This window comes from Vidua macroura, chromosome 14 (assembly GCF_024509145.1).
Source record: "Vidua macroura isolate BioBank_ID:100142 chromosome 14, ASM2450914v1, whole genome shotgun sequence".
NCBI lineage: Eukaryota > Metazoa > Chordata > Aves > Passeriformes > Viduidae > Vidua > Vidua macroura.
The window spans coordinates 10,767,755-10,790,054 of NC_071584.1; positions in this window are offsets into that span (position 1 = coordinate 10,767,755).

Consider the following 22,300-nt stretch of genomic DNA (forward strand, 5'->3'; position numbering starts at 1 on the left):
AGAGCACTCTGTTACACGTGCATTCACCACGGTGCCACCACCTGGATAGGTAGACATGCACACTCTTAAGTAAAGATAATTTGGGGTGATAGTTTTGGTTGGTTGTATTTGAGGATTTTTGGTTGTGATGCTTTTAGTGAGAGCTTGGGGTTTTTTTCCCCCCACAGATCCTGACCTATCGATTTTTTTTTTTTGAGTGATAATGATGAAAACAATTATGATTGCTTTGTTTAATAGAAGATGCCTATTGTATAGCACCTTAGATTAATTCAGTCCAACCTCCAGCTGAAAGGACAAGTTTTAAAATAGCATACCTCAGATTCTGCTGATTTTGTTTAAAAGGAGAAACAAATGAGTCTCAGCAATATTTCTTTACAATTCAAAAAATTTAAACATTATTGTCTGCCTTGAAATTATTAAGTATCCTATTGTGCAATTACCCTGAAGTGTATTTGTAAACGTGCCTTATATAACTCATGTAAATACCATATCATGATAAAATGTGGTTTCAAAGATAAGCATGGTCTTAAATGTTCCTAGTTTAGGTCACCTTAGTCAGACAAACACTGTCTTTATGGTAATGTCACCCTTTTGATGAAGCTCAAGCTTTTGATGAAGCTCAAGGCAGAGCTGTAGGAGGAGAGCTGTAGGTACGAACATAACATGTATGAAATTATCAAATACGTAGCTTACACTATAAAACAGCATAAAACCCAAAAGGTATTTTTAAATCCTCTTGCTCAGGGATTTCTGAATGTAATTCCATATCTTCTCACTGAGATAAAAATATTCTCTGTGGATTACTCTAATTAAGCAATATTAGATACAGCTTAAATCTATTTTGAAAATATGTTTAATTTTAATAAATATCACCATTAAATTTCCAGATATGTTTTTGTGTCTAGAATCTAATAAAAACAGCTTGCTCAGTTTGGTTGAGGGTTCAGCAGCCTGGTAATTTTCCATTCTGTGTCCTGGGGTTTTTTGTAGGTTCTGTTTGTTGAAATATTTAAGTAGCAGACTAGAGGAGATAAAGGCCACATATTGAAAAGCTGTAGAGCATTGAGATAAAATTCAGTAAAAATGACCAAGATAGCAACATTTAGATGCCCCACAGCAGCAAGAAATATTCTTTATTCCAGCATAACACTGACATTTTTGTTATGAACATTTATTCTTTCAGTGGGAAAGGCTCAGTATATAATATCATGGTTTTTTAAAGCTGCTTGAACATGGGCAGGCCAAGTGGCAGTGATTACTAAACCAGGACACCTGTGGCTGACTTCAGTGGCTAGAAGTGAATTGCTTCAGGCTGGGCACAAGTGAGGCAGAGCTGGTGGGGATGAGCCAACACCCCCCCTAGGAGTGCCTCAGGAATGTTGTTTCCTGGTGGCTCTGGGCTGGCTGTGTGGGCCCAGTGCCCATCTGGGGCTGGAGAACCTCCAGCTTGCTCCTGTGGCTTCACCCAAGAAGGGTTTGGCTCTCCTGGCCCGAGCCTGCCCTGGGATAATGGCACTGGGAGTCCCAAACCTGGCGTGAGCTCTTTGTTCCTACCCCAGCCAGAAGGCTTCTGTTCTGCAGAGAGTAAAATTGAACACTTTTTATCTTCTGTGACAGACATTTCTTGTGGACAGAGAAAACTGATTTTTACAGGATTTAACCCCTGGAGCTGAGATTTTGCAATAATTAGTTTTCTGGTTTGTTTTTTGACTGTCTAATTCCATTTAAAATAGGAGCAGCAGGTATTTTGGGAGCACTTTCTCATGACAGCTTTGCTTCTAAGGTTAAGAGCCATATTAGAGACATAGGACATTTAGAAGGGGAATGGACTTGAGAGACTGGATTTGAGTCCACGAGTGGAGGAAGAAAATGACTGTGTGCTCTTCTTGCCTGTAGTTAAAATGTTGAGTACAGAAATACATCACGTATATGTGGTTTTTTCCTCCTCAATCTTTTTTTTTTTCCCACAAGGCATTATAATCTGAATGGTTCAGCATATTTAAGCTTTAAATTGATAGAGTTTAAATTTTGAGATTTAAGTTACCACTAATCCACGTGCCAAAATGTTACATTGACCTTCCCCTGAGTGATACAAAACTTTTAGCATGATTCAAGGTAACACTTAGAAATGTAGAAATATTATAATTTGCTATAACATATTTCTATATGGAATCAAAAACTTTCACCTGCCATCTGGTGGAAAAAAAATGAAAAGCTACAATATGTGAACCTCCTAACTAAGGACTACACCTGTTTTCTACTTGCTACTAGTATGGAAATATGCAGTGCTAGTTCTATATAAAGAAGATTTTACACTTGCATTCCTGACTTCTTTTCCATGTATGCTACAAGAATAAGAATTTTTTGGTCCTTTTTTTCTTCCATATCAATAGGGCAAAAGAATAATTGAGTTCACCACTTCTTCATATTTGCTTGAATATAAACCATCTACCCTTTGTGGTCAGAGCATGCTCATAGGAAATAAAACAAGGCAGATATGATAGGAAAACATAAAAATGTATTGATTAAACCCTCTGGGAGCTTTGGTTCTACAGTAATATTCAATCACATGTCACCTGCAGTACACTAAATAAGTTTTAATATTCCATATCACAAAATAAATCACAGAGGAAATCACTGGCTGCAGCAGTTCTCTCTTAATCAGGAATATTGCTATAATGAGCAGTATATTCTTTCAATAGAATTATGGTTTTGAAAATAGTGTAGGAAAAAGTTCCTACCTTTGCTCTTAGGAGAAAAGTTTCACTTAAGGCTGGGTACTGCCAGCTTTTAATTGTGGTAGTCCCACAGCAGGGACAGCAGCATTGTGTGCATTTGAGCTGGGTTCTCTGTGGGTACTTGTGCTAGTAAATATTCCAGTTAACGAAGCAATTCTACTTTCATGCTGGACAAGTGAAATAAGCCATAAGGCAGTGAGATTAACTTCCATGTTTTTACTAGGATCTGTAGCTCTGACAACTTCGAGAATAAAATTTCTTTTACTACAAACTCAGGAAATAGACTCTGAATATCTTAGAGATAACAGATGTGAATCAACATGAATTTTTTTCACCCATTTCAGTAGGCCAGCCTCTTTATAGTCTAAAATAACTACAGTGGCAGCATTTAATTAGGGTTTATCCATAATCAGGAATAAAAACCAATGTTGAAGTTATTGTGTGTTAACTGCCCATATTAATTTGTTGTGTGGAAAAATCTGAAGCTGATTAGTTATCACCTATGAAGACTTTCCTTTGGGCACTAGATTGGGCTCAGCAGGAATACCAAACACATGCTAGGTACACATTCTACCCAATAGTCTTCTGAAGAAGAAAAGTCTTGAGCTTTTGGCCTTCAGAAGATATTTATACTGAGCTATTCCATCTCCTCTGGGAGATGGAAATGTCCAGAGTCTATATTGATCTGAATGCTTGTGTAAAGATTTTATTCTTTAAGGTTGTGGTGTAGTTCTAGGCAATATTAAAAAGTTTGGGAGTTTTACCTGCCCCTTAGGTTTTGTTCTAGTACGCAGGGGATTAATTTTGGAGAATATAATAGGTCTTAAGCTTGTCAGTCTGCACTATTTATTAAACCATTAAACTGTTTTCAAGTTGTTTAATAAATAAATGATGACATTTTAAAATGTCAGCAGGAGTCCATGAAATCTTCCAGACTCAGAAATTATGTAAGCTCTAAACATGCTTGGTTCTGATTTGTCCAACACAGAAGTGAGGTGCCTGTGCACCTTTTGAAGATTCAGGTTAAAGATCCAGGATTGGCCCTAGTTACATTTTGTGTAGTTAAATTTTTCTTGCACTGTATCTCATTATTTCAAATAATCTCACATCAGTCATTGCAAGCACCATTAAAAGAAAAAAAAAAAAAAAAAAAAAAAAAAAAAAAAAAAAAGAAAAAAAAAAAAAACCTAAACCAACAAAGATCACTGATAGGAAATGGACACACCAGGTTAATTCAGCAGATTCATAGATTCATAGAGGCAAATAATGCCTGAGCTTGGAAAAGAGTTTGTCTTTGTATTGCTCCCAAAACAATGAAAACTTAATAGAAATGGAAGCTTGTAGAATCCATTCTTCTTCTCCTTCAACCTGTTACAGTCTGCAACACTGATGAAGTAAATTACTAATCTAAATATTTGGTTTTTCCAAAGATCACTGCCTTTTACCTGAAAGGGATTATCCATCCAGTTTTATTTTAGTTGGCTTTAGTCATCAGGATGACTTCAGGGTGCAAGTTATCTGTACTGTTTAACAGTATCTCCCTTGCAGTGAGCTTGCAAAGGTTTCACAGAGGCTTGCTGCTGTTCAAAATGTTGTTACCACTTCTGTTTTCTTCTCCAGGCCCATTAAATAGCCATTAATTTGTAACATTTTTTCACAGCTGAAATCTTGCAAGGTATTTTTTCTCATTAAATATAGTATAAAAATGAAACATTGAAATGCTATAATGCATTTTTCACTCAACTCTTTTGTTGTCTGTCTGAGCATGTTGGTCTTGTGCATTTAAATAATTAATTTTCTTTTTCAATATCTAGTGATGATATTCTTTGCAGCTGATATTTCCACATGAAAATTCAATTATTTTCGTAGCTCTGCAAGATGTGGGGTGCATAATAACTTTGATAATTAACCCAGTGTTTTGCAGTATATTGAAAGTGATGTTTAAGGATTACAATTCAATTGCTTTTTGTGGCAGCCTTTGTTTGCAATCTTACAGCTGACTGGCATTCTTTTTGTTTGGTTGGTTATTGTTTTTCTAGAGGTCCTGAAGAGTCTCAAATATAATGCTAGTTTTCTATAACTGAACAACAAGGTTTTTGTATAGTCCAAGTTTTGCTAAAATAATTAATGAATGTGCAGGGAGTAAATGCTAAATAGCATAATTATAATATGAAATAAATATTTAGTACAGGAAATGGCACAAAAAACTAGGTTTGACATACCTTCATGAAGTTACCTGCTTGTTCTGGGGGCAAAGATGTTTAAATATTGCATTTGGGGATTTAATACCTAGAACTATTTTATTTGTGAGGGAAGGGAGATATTAGAAGCAGCTGCTATTTCAAATTAGTATCAGGTATAAAAATATGTTTGGGAAGCTGTGGTTAAGTGTAAAATATAAGAAAATTGACTAAAATCCAGTTAAATAATGAGATTGACATTTCCTCATGGCACACTGTATTCTACTACTGAACTCAGGGAAAATCCAGAGGTCTCATCATTTAAATAAGGAGCAATATTTCCTTTGGATGTACAATAGTAGGATATTTATAAAAACAGTAGTCTGGTAATTCCTAAAGTGTCTTATGATTTTAACAGAAAATTGTGAATGGCCTTCAGTAGTTGCTGTACCTAATAATGATGGTCAGACTGTTTCTGTTAACCCAAATAAGCTATACTATACTGGTACCTTCTTAGTTAAAGGTGCTTTCCCTCCTATCCCTAATCTCAAAGATGCTCTATCCCACCTGTTCTCAAACACCATAGAAAGATCCTAGTCCAGAAGCAGCACAATTCCTGTTGTGTCACTGGATCTCTTCTGTTCATGGGGCAGTGCTGGCAGGAGCCAGGTGTGATTCTTCAGCCACTGAGGATGGCTATGAGGAAGAACATGCAGAACCTTCTTAAACGTTGCAGTTTCTCCAGATTTTGTAATGTGAACTAATTTTTGGAAGAGGCAATTGCTGTTCATCTTGGAAGTGAATGTCAAACGAGGAGTGCAAACCTTCTCTGTAACTCTTTGTACATCCTGCTCTCAGGTGGATGGGTTTTATTTCACCCATTCTTCAACATTAGGTTGAACTGAAGAGAGCTGGTGTAGAATGTGGATTTGATATTGTACTGATCTGCAATTCCTATGTATTTATATTGGAATTTTTGCAAAAGAGGGCAAGAGAAGCTTAATTGTTCTGCTGAGTTGCCTGCAAGACACAGTTAATGGTTAAACAAACATTTTTCTTTTTGATCTGGTCATAGCTTTCTTCAGATATAGTTTCCATAGATGTTCCAAAGTGTGAACTTCTTACCTTAATAACTCCCTGAATCTTTAGAAAACTCCTCTAGAGAAACATTTACAATACTCTTCATTCACAGAAATTAATGACCTAGCACTCTAATTCTCAATGGTGCTCCTGGGCACAGGAAAGCATTTATGTATTTACTTTCACATTAATGTAGGATAACTCATTTTCAGCCTCACTGGGACAGTCTAAATACTCCTTATTTCATTAGAAAATGACTGTTCTCAACATGTCAGGGAACATGTAACTAACAGTTATAGATAGCAAATATATCACCTTCAGTGGGAGAATAGCAAATGTAATTAAAAACATGTCATAAAAAACAAAAATTATGTCAGAAATAATACTTGTTTACATTCTCTAGATGTTTGCTATTATATTCTGTCTGGCAAGTTGGCCTTTTCTTATTTTTACTTCTGAAATACATAACTTTTTCCCCTAAATTAAAAAAAAAAAATAGTTTTCATTTTTCTTTTTTTTTTTTCCTTTTTTTGAGGAGGGAGTGGCATGGTAAGGGTTATTAGGGGACTTATGTAGGAGCAAATATGGTCATTTAGAAGTAGTTATAAAACAGTTCAAATGTAAAGAAATGGAAGATATTTCTTATTTGCATGAATAAGGTTAATTTTAAAAAATATAAATAGAATTAATATCTATAGGTTTAGAGAAAAAAAAAAAAAAAAGAAAAACAAAACACAAAAGAGAAAATTGAAACCAGTACCTTAAAAAGTACTTTTATTCAATATTTTAAAGGAAAAAATGGTATCTGACACATCCAATAATAGCACATGTTCTGATTAGTGATCACCTGAATGCTCCTATGTTTTTTGCTCTCAAATAAGTGAGCATTGCTGAAGAATTTTTTTTTCCTTTTTACTGAGGAAAATAGAACAAAAGGTCAGAAGGTTTTGATTTTCCCACTGGAATCTTAGTTCAGGAAGATCAGTGTGGTTTACAAGGTACTAAACTTGTTTCAGCTGATATTTTTCCCCCATAACTGTTCAGGTAAATGTTACTGCGAGTTCATGCTCAGGAACCTCGCACAAACAAGACCCCCTATATCCTTATGAGGCAAATCTACTTTATTTCTTTCATGTGGAAGCTGTGAAGTTGGAAACAGTTTAATTGTCTTGCTGAGGACAATAGAAAGCCAGGAGGAGCCAGGCTTGGAAATAGTTCAGGTGAACAATTAAGATCAGTGATCAGCCCTTCAAGAACTGCTTGTAACCAGGGTTTCACACCGGGAGTGTGGGCTTGTACCTACCTCCCTGAGTAGAGGACAAGGACAGATGTTCACTGCCCTGGCAGCTGGGATGTGGTGGAGAAATGCAATTTCACTGCTATTCCTGCAGTGTTGTGAGAGGACCTTCCATTTGCCATTGTCAGATGAAGGCATTTCTCCACCTCTGAAATAAAATTTGCAAAGGATATTTGAATTGAGCCAGTTACATGAAATTTATTAGTGCAAGCCAAAACTGCCTTTCCCCAATTTGTCATTTTCCTTCGACATAAACCTATAGCCTATGCAGATTCCATCTTGCTTACAATTCAGGTAACTTCTACAATGGAAGAATAAGCCTCTTAACAAGATTGAATTTGCTATTGTGCAAGTTGCAAGCTGAACAAACAGAGATTGGGCAAATTTCTGCTCATTCATGTGCCTCTTTTAAAAAACAAATACCAGTTTAATATAAATGGAAATGAGAGCAATGTTAGTGTGGACATAAATCTTGATCTATTGTAACCTAATAATGAAAGCCACTCTTTCAGAGTCTAGATAAATGAAATAAAGTCATAGGGTGCTTTGGGATTTTTTAATAAGAATAAGAAACATCACTTTTAACTTAGATTTGTCTCCTTTTATTTGCTCACTGTGATTCAGATAAAGCCATTATTTATGGAAAACCAGTTGTTTGTCTCAAAAGAAAAGCACATCACCCCATTATACATGATATGTAATTGTTTCTGGTAAAAGGTAAAAATAATGTGGCCAGACATATGGAAAGAAAGTTTCCTGGGTGACTTCATAAACTTTAATATTTATATAACCTTTAAGCAGTCAAGAGACTATGCCTAATGACAGTCAACTAACAGCTTGACCTTTATTGAATGGAAGAATGGTAGCACACTTACAGGAGTTTCATTTCAACAGCAACCTAATGCTGAATTTCTTTGGGCTATTAATGTACAGTGAGCACACTGAAATTCATCTGGAGCCTAGAAATGTATTATTTCCATTAAATAAGTCCAGCACAACTGAAGAATAGAGGATTTAAAAAGCAGTCACCTTCAGATTCTGTAATTCTATTTTGATAATCTTTGTTGCAAATTAAATGTGAAATATCTCAAATTCCTAAAAATATTAGAAGGGCTATATGCAAATTGGCTATTACCATATCCAAAATCTTTATGTTAATCAGCAGTTCAATAATTTGTATGTGTATGCAAAGCCTAAACACTGTGTTATTTTTTTCCTGCCTTTCATAGAGGAATTAATCATAGTGTCACAGCAGTTTGAAATAATTATAAAAGTGAGTTTAAAAGATTAAGATTAAACACTTCCAAAATGCTTAACTGAGATGTTTTCCTCAAACATACAGTAGAGGGAAAAATAATATTTGAATGTCACTGAGTCCTTTGTGATGATTTAGAACATAGCAAAGCAATTATTTTCTGAAGCAGGTTAGTTTTAAATAGCTATTGCTAGTGTAGAACAGTAGTACATAGACAAACATTAAGATATCTTTACTTGATGAAAGTGTTGAGAATGTGGTTGTGAGGTGTAAGGATACAGTTACAGGAATCATTTGCACAATTTGGGTTGGTGTTTGGTTATTTTGTTGTTATTTAGGGTGCTTTTTTCACATAGTTTGAGAGAAATTCTCTCAATTTACAGAGAAAGAGAAAAGTCTCAAGTATGTGAGTAGTCCTTATCTAATAGTCTTGGTCAAGATGACATAGGCACTTCCACTAGGAACAGAAAGACCTTTCAAGTATTTTCATAAGCTTGAATGCAATGTCAAAGTAAATTAGTGAAAATGAAATATTGCAGGAGTGCTGATGCAGCTACTCAGAACAGAAGACACAGCCGTGTTTCACAGACACTTCGGGTGCCTCCAGTCTTCCTGGACATGGTTACAGCACAGCAGTACAGAGCAGGCCAGGCCCTCTGCAGAGAAAGCCAAAAAACTCTGAAACTCTCCACTTTGGAGGGAAGAAAAGCTGAGAGCACTATAGAATAGAGGTCTACAAAACTGCAGAGGGGTTTGGTAAGCTGCATACAGAACAGTTGTTGATTCTGTAATAGAAGAACTCCAGATACTCAACAATGCCAGCGGGAGAACTGCATAAAGCAGATGGGGGGACACAAGGTTTCTTCAGGGATAGGTAGGGTTAGTGATTCTGGTACCAGGAATTTGGTGTTCTGGGAGCCTGTGCAGGTGGACAGCATCAGCAAATTCAAAAACCAAACTCAGTTTATGGACTGTAATCCAGGGACTATTCCTGTTTGTCCTTTTCTGTTCCTTGTATCCAAGACAGACTCCTGGGCTAGGTAGACAAATGCTCTGACTCAGAGCATTTTTTACTCTTGCATATTCCTTTAGTGTAACAATGAAGATGAAGAAGAGGTTTCTTGCCATCTAGTAGAACTTAATTTAAAATAATGCTCATAGTAAGTCTCCATTAAGTCACTGAAAAAATACTTCAGTTGATTTATAAAAGAACAGTTAGAAAACTATTTTATGAATGGACAGTTCTTTCAGTCTTGAGGGCTGTAACTATTTTAAAGGAAACTGCTCTTTATTGAATTTAGCTGACTGGAATCCCTTTATAATCCATTACACATTCTCTAGCTTTTCTTTTGGGGGATAAAATGTCATGGAGAGGCCAGAATTGCATAACCTTTTGAAATCGTGGATTTCCAAGCAGGAGAATAAGCCTCTTATGTAAGTAGGGACTCTTAGGAATGGAACACTGCCATCTATTTACTGCTATGACTTCTGCTGAGAAGCACATCCTCAGCCTCCAAACAAGAGTATTCCTGGTTCTGCAGCTTGGGTGGGGTATTTTGGCTAAGCCACCCACCAGTCTCATTTTGGAATTGTATCTGCAGGTACCTCCAGCCTCTTGCTCTCACTGAGAAAGAGGAGAAGCTAAACATCAGCAGAAGGCTGTCTGCTGAATGTACAGCAGCCTGCTGAAACAAGCTGAAAGTACAGTGTTTCAGCTTTTTTCTTTTTTAATTGCAAATTTTGCTTTCCCAGCTTGCATTTGGCCTTCACATAAATTAAATCTTTACAGAGAGCACTTTGAGCAGCCTGCAGGAAAGGTATCACTGTGTGAGCTGAAACAAGCTAAACCTGGCTTCATAAAGATGCTCTGACACTTTAACATGAGGAACTTTAACAAAATCAATGCTTCAAATTATTGTTTTATTGCTTCATATCATGCTTCTGTGTTCCCATAGTTTAAAAGGTTTAATAAATCAGAAGGCCAGAACAAAAGAATTGCTTTTGCAAATGGCCTTTCATTACTTTGGCTTGCACTTGTAGGCCTCCAACACATAACTAATGTGCACAGTTTAAATGTATATAATGCAGAAGTTCAGAATTAAAAATACTGTAAAAGCAGCTTACTATATTTTTCACACCTTAGTTTAATTTGGGTATTTATAGGGTTTTCAATTCATGGCTATATTAATACCTACAGTACCTTCAATTAGCATTTGAAGACTCATCAACAACTGTAATTGTAGTCCAATATTAAAATCCCATGTTTCCCTGTAGGAAAATGCAGCTAGGTCTCCTTAAACTTTCTCCATTGCATGGAGGATAGCTGGTCACAAATTTCCGATGCAGTCTTTCTCTGCCTGTGGGCCTGAACATATCTGTTGCCTGCCATGCTCTTCATTGCAGAGATGAGATCTGACTCCTGGAGTCAAGCAGTTGGCTTTGTACTCCTCCTCAATATGCTTATTAAAATGAACCAGAGGTTAGTTCATTTTAAAGGCCTGAAGAAGAATTATTAAGGAGCTGATTAAGTCAATTACACTGCTTAGGGAATCTTTTTTGCTGTGTTGTTGTTAGCCAGGAACCTTAATAGGACAATTAGGATTAATTAAAATCAGCCTGATTGATTAGGATATATAAATCTGCACGTGAGCTGTAGCTGTGTGGTTGTGTTTGTGCAGTCTGTGAAGGGGGGCACTGGCTGCTGAGGTTTGTGTTTCTGCAAATATTATCTGTATGCAGATAGGAGCAGGCTGATTTGAGGGTGCAGTTGGTTTTGACAGGGATGATTCCACATCAGAGAATTAAATTTTCTGCATCTCTCTATTGGGATTAACAGGACATGAGACTGAACAAAGAAACAGCAAATGGATTTTGCTGTATATATGTGTAAAATGACGTGAGGGTAGGGAATCAATCCTTATTTTGTCTGTAAGATAGTGTGATTTAAACCCACCGTGATCACTTGGGGCCAAGGAACAACGATGGCTTAATGGCAAAGGAAGCTGGGGGAGAAATGCACTAAAACAAGGAGTTTGTACTGCCCCTTGGGAGAGCCTCTCTTCCAGTGGATGTAAGCTCCCAAGTTAGATGGCTGAGTTGCCATCAGAAATCAGTTTCTGCATGCAGCACGACCATCTGACTGTGCTTGTGTCTTCAGAATGTTATTAAATGGATGATGTCCAAGAAAATTTGAACACTTTTGTAATGGCTGTTTTAAGCTGTGCCAATAGCACAGTTAATGGATTCAGCCATATGCTCACACAGCCCTGGGATCTTCACCTTTCTCAGTGTCATGCAGTTTGTACGCAGACACACGATGGGAAAGAACACCGTGGGAATGGTCACGTGGCTTTTCATCTTCTGGGAAAGGTAGAAGGGTCTTAAGTCCCTTGCTCTTTCAATGACCAAGCAATGCTCTCTTCATTTAAAGCATGGCTCTGCTGTCGCCTGCTTTATGTACATTGATTAATTTTGATTACTTCTGGAAACTTTTTATAATCTGGTGTTGTGTCTATTTGAAATAGCTTTCTTCCAAAATGAAACTGATCTCCTGTGAAAAAGGTTATCTGAGGAATGCACCTTAAAACTTCCTTTATTTTACTTCCAGTGAACATAAGTAACTCCACTATTTGTTCTGTATCTTTAGCCAAGATTTTTTCAGGCATTTCCTATGTAAGGAAACATACAAATTGTCTTCACTAGACATCAACAAGGCTTTAATCAGCAACAGCATTTTTTATTCTAAGCAGTTGGATCCTAGATGAGTGTTATCAGTCAAAGTTTCTTCAGGTGCTTCAAAAGAACTTGTTATTTATTGATGATCTAGAAAATTAACTAATCTTTCAAAACAATATTTATAAATATCTCTTCATTTACTACACTCCTGAACTAGTGCATATCTAGGTAAGTGTGCTATCTCAGGTCTTATTATTCCATGTACTGGTAAGATCCATTTCCAAGAATGCTTATTATTAAGGAATGTCTTCAAATATTATCTCAGATGTCAGTCCAAAGGAGAATTAGCTTTTCACATTACTGTTTGAAAATGTTAAGGTTCTTTACTTTTAGCTCATGCTGCTAGGAAATGCCAGAGGAATCCCTATTTTCAATAAATACCATTTAGCAAAATTTGGTGCTTAACTAAATAGCTTATTATCCTGTGATGTGTACTGTCTGAAGTTATCTGTGCAGTCCTGGGGTGTCTCTTAATCTGCAGAGTTCCTGCTCTTAAAGACAGTGATAGGTAAGGAGAAAGAGATAAGCAGGAGATAATGGTGTCACTGAAAAAAAAAAAAAAAACTCATACTCTTTTAATCCTGATAAAAATACTTATTTCAGAGGCTAATACCCAATAAGACTCAGTAAGTAAGAATATCCTAGTTCCATAATCTAAGAAGGCAAAAGTAATCATCCACAAGATTTTTTTTTTCCCTAAATTGTATTGGAGTAAATCTTAGTAAAATCCTCACAACATCAAGATATTAAGATGATGCTGGATGCCATCTACTTTTGTTCTGCTCAAAAATCTAAAGCTATTCTGAGAAATTCCTGTATATTGTCATGACATGCCTGAAACGTCACAAATCCCTTTCAGGGATTGTAATTGTGGTCATCTCTGGCTGTAAATAACCCTTATTAAGTCTTTTTAAACATTAATAAATCAAAACAATGGGGAAAAAAAAGCTTAAGAAACCATATGCATGTGGCATTCCACTCCCAGTTTTCATTACTGATGCAGAAAAAGATTATAGAAAGCTTTGGTACTTATTTCCCTTAATTTTTTGAAGGACTCTTTTACAAGCTACCTGTCATTTTCAGGACTTTATTTACTCTTAAACATCCTCACCCCAGTGTTTACAATAAATTGTAGCCGCCCTTTTAAGCTGAAGTATTAATGAGCACAGATTTACATATTATAATACAAATCAATAACTTAAAATTCCCTGTTTTCACCAATAGGTGGTGGTGCTAGCTGGTTCTTTATCTGTTGCTTCTTCAAACTTCAGGGCAACTTACTGTAAAAACATCTGCATATTTCTGGTATAAAAAAAATAGACATAGATAATTTGAGATGCTTGGAGCCAGGGTGCCATGGCTGCAGGAGGAAATACAGACCCTGTGAAAGGATGAGCAGTGCTCATCCTTGTGCTGCTGGAGGAAGATGCAGAAAATACTCATCACTCTCTCTCTTTCCAGACTGCTTAGAAAACAAGCTGCCTCTGGTTTTAGTTGCTGTTGCAATGTCTTCCACTGAAGAAACAATCCTTTGAAAATGTTGCCATGTCACCTGGGATCTCCCCTGGTTACCAGTTGCCAGTTTTTGAGGTGGGAGTAGCAGGATTTGTGAGTGCACAGAGTGAATGCTTGAATTCCAAGAACAAAACAGTGGTCTATGAATGGATAAAAGGCTGTGAAAGAGAGGGCTCTTTTTCCAGGCAGTGAACAAAAGTACTGAGAGAAATGGAGGTCATGTCTGAAGTTAAACCCAAGTGCATCAGTCAAAGGTTATGAGATTCACACATACAAAAAATGAACATTACAGTAGGTAAGTTACAATGCAAAAAACGTTGGATTCAAAGCATACATGGCATGTTGAACAGCAGGAAATGAGTAAGAGAAATGTTCCTCCCTTGAATTCCCCCTTTGATGGGAGCTTAGCTCATGGCTGCAGAAAAAGAGTTTATTTGGCTCTGAAGCTGGTAATGTGACAAGCAGACAGTCTGATGGGTGCCACTTGGGCTTAGCTGTAGGCCTTGTATTATAATGAGCAGTTTCAGCAAGCCACAACTTCCTCTAAAAGAACAATTAAAAGTTGACACACTTCAAATGAACTCAAGAACAAATTAAAACATGCCTATAGCAAGGACCATGTTTTTAATTTTATATAACCTTCATTAAAGCCTGTGATAATATAACATAAGAATTCTTGATGCTAAATAAAGCATCAAGAGTATGAATATGTTCATCATCTGATTGCTTTCTTTGTTGTGGGATTTTTTTTTCCCCTCTTTTTTTCCTTCTGTTGTCTTTTCCCGGTATCTCTGGCCTATTTGCTTCCCTGTCTTTTCTGTGGTGTGCTCTCACTGCAAGGAATAAGATAACTCATGACTGGCAGCCAGCAGCTTGGAGTGAGAATTCTCATTTGTCACATTCTCTTGCCAGCTGCCAAGAGAGATATGCAAAACCTTGTTTCAGAAAGTTCCAGTATTGTCAGGTTCTCTTGGCTGCTAATGTCTTTCATTCTAGTATTTTGGAAGGGAAAAAAGCCTTAGGTAAAATATTTGAGCTTCTCTGTTTTTTCCTTAGAAGAAAGAAAAGGAAAAAAAAAAAAAAAAAAAAAAAAAGAAGAGGATGGAAATTTATTAAAGATGAAATTTAAAAAAACACCTATTTTTAGGTGTTATACTGGTAGGTAACAAGTTTTCAGTATGCATATAAACTCTGTAAATGCTGAGGTTCAAACATGAAATTCTCAATGCCAGAGTATCTGAAAACCTGAGCTCATGCCTGACTGTTCTGAAGTGAGTTTATAGACCCAGTTGCTGGATGTATTCTAGCTTTTCATTCTATCACCTTATTTTCTTTAAGGGCTTCCCTTATACCCAAAACTGGACTCAAAGACTCACCAGCTTTAAACATTTTTAGCCTGTCTATCCTTTCATACTGTGCCAGCCAGATTTTGATTTTGTCTGGTTCTGATGCTGTCTGGGTTTTTTTTTTTTTTTATGGCTTCAGTTTTCTCAAAGATTATTTCCTACCTTTAGCACCAACAGTTGCTCTTTTCTAAGTGTTTCTAGATGAGTGCTGTGTGCATTTGTACTGTCTGACTGATGTCCTTAAGTAACTGTGTCATGTCCTTAAGTGACCATGATGCCACCAGCAAGGGCAACTCCACTTAAGCTTTTTCAGTGTTAGCATGGTCAATATCATAATCCACTCGCAAGCATCCTAAGGTTTCACTGATTTTGGTTTGCCCTGGAGTGATTCCTGATACCACTCTGTTAATCAGAGCCACTTGCTGGTCAAAACTAACCAAAAAATTGAGCTGACAGTAATGATAGTAGGGTATCAGCTGTTGAAGTTCTAATGATAACTAAAAATTAAGTTATTTTTGTCACTAAACTGAGCTTTGAAAGAGTTCTTGAAGAAAGATTTCCAGTGGTTGTTAAATCAGAATAATCTCTGGATGCAATCCCTGGCTAAACCCTCACCAGATGACTTTCTGACAGCCCCCTATTTGCACCCAAGTGTTGTTAACATAACAGCATTAAAATAATCTCTTGTGTTTCAGTGAAATACCCTGTATTTCAGTGATGTAATTCAGGATGGGACATTATCTACAAACTCTTGAGAAAAAGCAGCAGTAAAGAATTTGCAAAACTGAAAGGTAGACTTGAGCATTAATGGTTGAGGAGATGGCAATCTAGGAGCTTGAAGTGTACAAATCCTGAAGTGCAGTATCAGCTAAAGAGAAGTAAAATATGGAGTCCTGACAGCACTTCTGTTGCTTTAAACATTGACAAGGAGAAATGCATGGAACCAGCTTGGATAATATGGTAGTTCTGTAATGCATCATAGAAAGAATATTTAACAGCTAAAGGATTATTTTTATGATGGGCAGTTAATTAAAAAAAAACTCACTTTACAAAGGTACCACTGTACAGCAAATGTAGAGAGCTAAACACCTCTGTGATTTTTTAAACAGGGATAGGGGTAAATATTTCTATATGTACATGATTGACACATATGCCTGTGGAGTTAAGGGAGCCTTCCTCCCTTCTGCATTGATGGAGTGTATATACACACACAAGGGAGCAGGACTGAGCTGTGGATTTGCACTTTAAGAAAATTGAAGTGCCTTTGGAGAGTTAACTCTCCAAAATTTTTATTAAAAGACTTCCATGAAAGAAGATTTTTTTTTTCCTTTCGTTTTTAAATACAACTCTTACTTTTTATTTTGTTCTCTAACATACATTGTTTTTCTTTATCAGTTTGAAGTTTTCTGAACTTCAGATTATTAGCTGCAGGACTTAGCTTTGAGCTAGATTCTGGCACTTGTGGTTTCCCTGGAACACAAAGCACCACCTCTGCCTTAGGAGGTTCCTGAGCTGCCCTGGAGCCTGGGGGGCTGTACCTGAAAAGAGTCATTATGTAGTAGCTTTTCTCCTAACTTCTTTCTCAGACACAAGTTTCTGGCTGTTGTGGGATTTGGAACTGCAGGCTAAATGGACTTTGGTCTGTCTCAGCATGGTCATTCATTTAATCATCTACTGATTTGTTCCCAAATATTTTCAATTGAAAAAAAAAAAAAAAAGAGAGTAGCAGTATCTGGGCTGAGCAAAGCTAGAAAGGATCAGATCCACTATGTAATGCATACAAGTTTCAAAAGTAGTTAAGAAATAGATTAAATTTTGCCATGAATTAGATTGGGTTATGCATTTAAGGCTGTGTAATATTTGCTGGATGTTATAGGGTGTTAAATTAAACATAACAATAAGGGTTGAATTGGTACCTGCTTCATAACTATGCTAATGTACGTTCTCTGAGCTCAGCATGAAACTTCTGTGGACTTAAAATTCAGGAATGTTTTATTTCATTTGTGGTGGAATTTTGATGGAATGCCAATAAAGTTAATGTAAGCACTGCATTTTTCTAAAAATGCAAAAGACGGGTCTGCTTCTTTTATGAACATATGTTGGCTTCACTCCCAAGCTCAGATATACTTCCCCCTCCTAAATGAGGACATGCTTTTTAATATGAGGGAGCTCAAAAAGGTGATTGACTAGATGTGCAAGGGGGAGAGACTGTGAACATGAGAGCTTATCACAGACACATCTCTGTAAGCCAGGGAAAATCAGAAAGAGCTTTGAAAAAAATTAGTTCCAAGAAAATTCTAGAGAGCCTTTTTGGTTGGATGCTGTGTAAAAGAAGGCTATGAAAATAAAAAAAAAACCCTCCCAAATCTGTGTTAATTTTTTCTTGCACTCTGAAAGTGAGGCGTCACTGCAGTGTTGCTTATTTATAAATAATGTATAAAAAATGAGGGATACATTCCCTGGTTTTTTAATTATTAACGAAACCTTTTCCTAATCCAGAACATAGTGTTCTTGGAGAATAAGGTTCTCTTTCAGTATGTATTTGGTTTTTTGTTGGGTTTTGGAGGTTTTTTTTTGTTGGATGGGTTTTTTCGTTTTGTTGTTGGTTTGTTTTTCCTTTTGTTGTTTTGTGTTGGGTTTGGGGTTTTTTTGGTGGGGAGGGATGTGGGTATTGTGCTAGGGTTTGGGGATTCTTAAGTGAATTTAATTTTCAGGGAATTCTTTCTAATAAGTAAGTAAGATTAAAAGTACAATTACAAGAACATTTCCTTAAATCTTCATCCTCACCTGGAAGGATGTAGCTTTTGTACCACAAGATTTCTCAAGAATAAAAATCCCCTTAACAGCTGCAGCATTTTCTGTGAGTGCTAACCTTCTTGTAGACGCTTATGCACCATTCCTGTGCTCTCTGTAACAGACCCCATTCCTAGGAGCCAGCAGAGATTTGCAGGTGAAAAAGAGTGTGGTCTACAATGACATGAAGCCAAAGTTACTTTCTAATTCATAATTGCAGCAAATATTGGTTGGTCACTGTTCTTGGGACTTTTATTGTTTAGCAGAGCTTTTTTAGCTTTTCAGCTGTCTCAGATTGGTGACAATCACCTTAATTCATACCAGATCTGCTTCTCTTAATGACAGAAAATATACATCTTATAATTAGAACAAGAAGTCATGTGGGTTACTGTTCTTTTATATTTAATGCCCTATTCTAATGTGTGTATTTAAGCAAGAGTACTTCCAGCATAATATTTTGAATGTTAATAACTACTCAAATTCATATTTAATTGTTGCTTATTCCAAGATCTTGGTGCAATCAAGGCTGCACTTTCAACAAGGAAGTATAATATATGAAAAAGAGTTCCTGTCCATATTTTCCTTTCTTCTTGGGTATGACTTCACATCCATATTATACATGTTCTTCATACATTTATTGAATCTTATAAACATCTTCCTCTTATCTTGGAATATGTTTCATAGAAGATTAAAGATATTTGGACTAGCTGTTAAAAATAATGAGGGTAACCTTTAGTCGCTGATCTGAAGAGGAAGATCACATTTTGATACAGTCATTTCTGGAGATAGATCTTCTGAACTTACTGAGAGTCTCTTTTCAGTTAGAAAAGAACCCTGTTGTTTCCTGTAATTTTTTGAAGGGGTCATCTATGTTATGGTTCCTAACATTGCCTTCCTTACATCCATTTCTTATTGTTGATTTAATTTTTTCATGTCTCTACAATGGGTTTCTGTACCTGGCACACTTGTTTTGGGTAGTTATAACATTTTTCCCCAGATGGATTTTCTTTCATGTGCATCCCACTTCAAATTTTCTTCTGGTAGAGGCATCTGTCAGAGATCAAAGAGAGGATTAGTTCTCTGTGCTTCCACAGATAAGGATATTTCATGGAGCAAAAGTATTTTATTTACTTACGGCTGAAAAGTAGCAAATGATAAACTTGTAATAGCTTTATTAAAATTCTGCCTTTAGCATGAATTATCAGTTTCCCAGTTCATTACCAAATGAGTCATTGCAATGGACAAATAAACTTGGTATCCTAGAAGCTTTCTGAGTCCTCTTGTATTGTTCAGAGGGACTTGTTTTCTATTTATATTAAAATATTTTCATGTCTAATTTTTATTAAATAATTCCAGAGGTGAAAACTAGGACCAAAGACATGGTTCTTGATTATTTGAAAGTGACTAAGAAAAGATGGTGCTTTATGTTCACAGCCTTGTTGGAAGAAAACAGGATTGAATGCTCCCTGCCTCAACCCCACTGCAAAAAAACCCAAAAAAGTCAACAGCCAACACATTTATGGGGACAGGTCATAAGCCCTAATGTGATAATTTGTAAGAGAATTGCAGTATTTTGCAAATTCATTGCACCTGTGAGTAGCAATGCCAGGAGCACTTTAAATCACTTCAAAGGTAAGTGGTTCAAGGAAAATTAGAGAAAACTGAAGTGATACCTGACATAAAGTGGTGTATTGTAAGACAAACGGATTCAAGAGCAATAGAGCTCGGAATATAACTGTAATTGCCAACACAGCCAGTCATTTCATCCCAGGACACAGGTTGCTTCTTTTACCTTTATTACTGTGAACATACTGGTATCTTTCTAGATGTTAAATGTAGCAAATAACACTGATATGACAAGATAATCACCCTGGTTGTGATAAAAAAAAATTTGAAGCTGCAATATATTTCAAAGTATTTCAAAAGAATTCTTGTTCTAAAGTCTTGACCTTTAAAATTCTTGGGTTTAGTAAGCTGGTCTTATTGCCTTCATTATGACCTGACCTGGTAACTCAGCAATACTGGCAGATCTGAAGTCTAAAATACAGTATTATGCTCCTTCTGCTAGAATAGAAATAATTTTCTCTTTCTAGCAGCAGCAAAACAGGAAGAGAAAATGTCTCTCTTTCAATAGTACTCCAGTGTGGTTTGAGTGACTTGTTCCCTCCCTGCATGCGATACAAACCTGTAGCCACATTGCAGCAGGAGTGTGAGAGCTGCACCACTCATCATGCAGCTGGAGGCACCTCATTTCTCACCACAGCTTGCCTCTAAGGTCTGGGGAGGCAGGGAAAAGGGATATTGGTTTTTGGCTTGCAATTTAGTCAGTATTCAATGCAGTTTTTGTTTACTGACTGCTGGTGCCATATAACTCTTTCTGAGGTCTGCAGAGACAAAATGTGCAGCTATTTAAATTGAGCAATGGCATGAGGTTATACTGTGAACAATAAAGAACCAGAAGTGATCACTTCTTACAGGCTGTTCCACTCTCCCTTTGAACACTTCACTGTGATGTGGAATGTGTAGCTCTGAACAGTTGCTGAAATGTTTGTTTGGAAAGCCTCTTGATGTTTGTGGCGTTAATAGATTCTGCCCTCGTGTTCGGTAACTCTGCATTTTAAAACTTGACCCTCCACAGGGCACAAGTCACTCTGAAATTTAGTACTGGTAAATGTCAAAGTTCTGTACATTATTCACACTTCGTGTACGGTTTCCTTATGGAAAGTACATAAGCTTGACTGTGCTGCTGAATGACTTTCAGGATAGAATGTCATTTTGTACATCTGGTGTTCTGTTTAATTGTCATCAGACTTTGGTTTTCAACAAGATAATTGGTGAGCTGTCTTTACTGCTTTGAAAAATAAGTTGTCTTCAAATCTACTAATGTTGTTCAAATATGTACTTTTCTAAAAACGTGTCTTCTGTCATAAGGCTTCAGTGGTGCAGAGCAATTTAAGAGTTTATCAGGCTGTTATTGTCACAGATGAGAAAACAGTGTTACAGATAAAAGTCATGTGAACGTGACTCTCGTCTTGATCACTGTGGAAACTGAGAAGCCTATTTCATTTATATTCTGGAAATTAAACTAATAGATATAATAGGTGCTACTTTTTGACCCCTTTCCTGACTTCTATCAGAAGAGCAAATGCAAGGATTAGTTCTCAGTATCTACTTTACTTAAAGACTTTCCTTTACACAGATTGTCTGGTAAAATGGGGGAATATTCAGCAGGAGAGCAAAATGTAGCACTTCTTAAAAGGATATGTAATATTATAATCACTCTAGAACCAAATTTTCATAGGCAAATAATACATACAATTAACAATGTGGAATAGGTGTTACACCATGAGATGCCTGAGTGTTCCTTATGTTTCCTCAAAAGCAGAAAAAATGCAAAGTCTTGATGGAACAGCTCTACAGATGCAGAAGATGCATCTTGTTCTTATTCTCTGGTTGGCCTTGGGTTGCACCCAATTCTTTGACTGCAGGGTTTTTTTCATCCTTTGCAATTCACTTGGAAAAGTACATGGAAAATGTTGGTCTATAAGTCTGGATGGCCTTCTGATGTCTCTTGCATATCCTGATTGTGTGAGGAGAACAGGGTCATACCCATTATAACCTTTCAATTCAGCATAAGTGCATATTTCAGATACTTTTATGTAGCTTTATGTAAAATGCCAAACTCTATGGATTTTTTGGTAGATACAATTGATCTGAATTTCTGTTTCTTAATAATGCTCCACTTGGCCAAGTGCTTCCTGTTAGCAGTTTGGATCTGACCTGGTGACCCAAGTCTAAGCCCTGCAAGGTGGACTTTCCCTCCTCCCCACACAGAATAGAAAATGGTGTCATTTACCCTGGAGATTCTATTAAGCACTACCTTGTCAAATCTCTGCACTTTGGAGGCAGAGTAGAGATGTAGCCTATTTTTCACTGATGGCTAATCTTAGGTCACCAGGCCACATCGTTTGTGACCTGAGACTACTAAAAAGATCACGGAGGATAAAAGGAAAAGACTGACTTGAAGAAAAGAGGTTTTTCACTTTGACAGTAGTAGATTGGCATGATAAAAACTAGAATCTTCTTTATGCTGAAGATACAGAACATATATTTCTCCTCTTAAAGTTGCTGGATAAGTTGCACTTTTATAATAGATTTTTGTAACCATAGTAGTGCAAATAAATCTAAAAAATGATGCTGCATTTGAATTCAGTGATGTGATATGTAAGGACTGCCTCCAGACCTGATCAGATAACATTTGTACTGAAAAGCAAGTATAAGAATTTGATTTTTCAGCAATAAATAAATTTATTACAACCTAGAAAAAATATTCATCTCTGGTAATGAAAGTGTTATTAAAA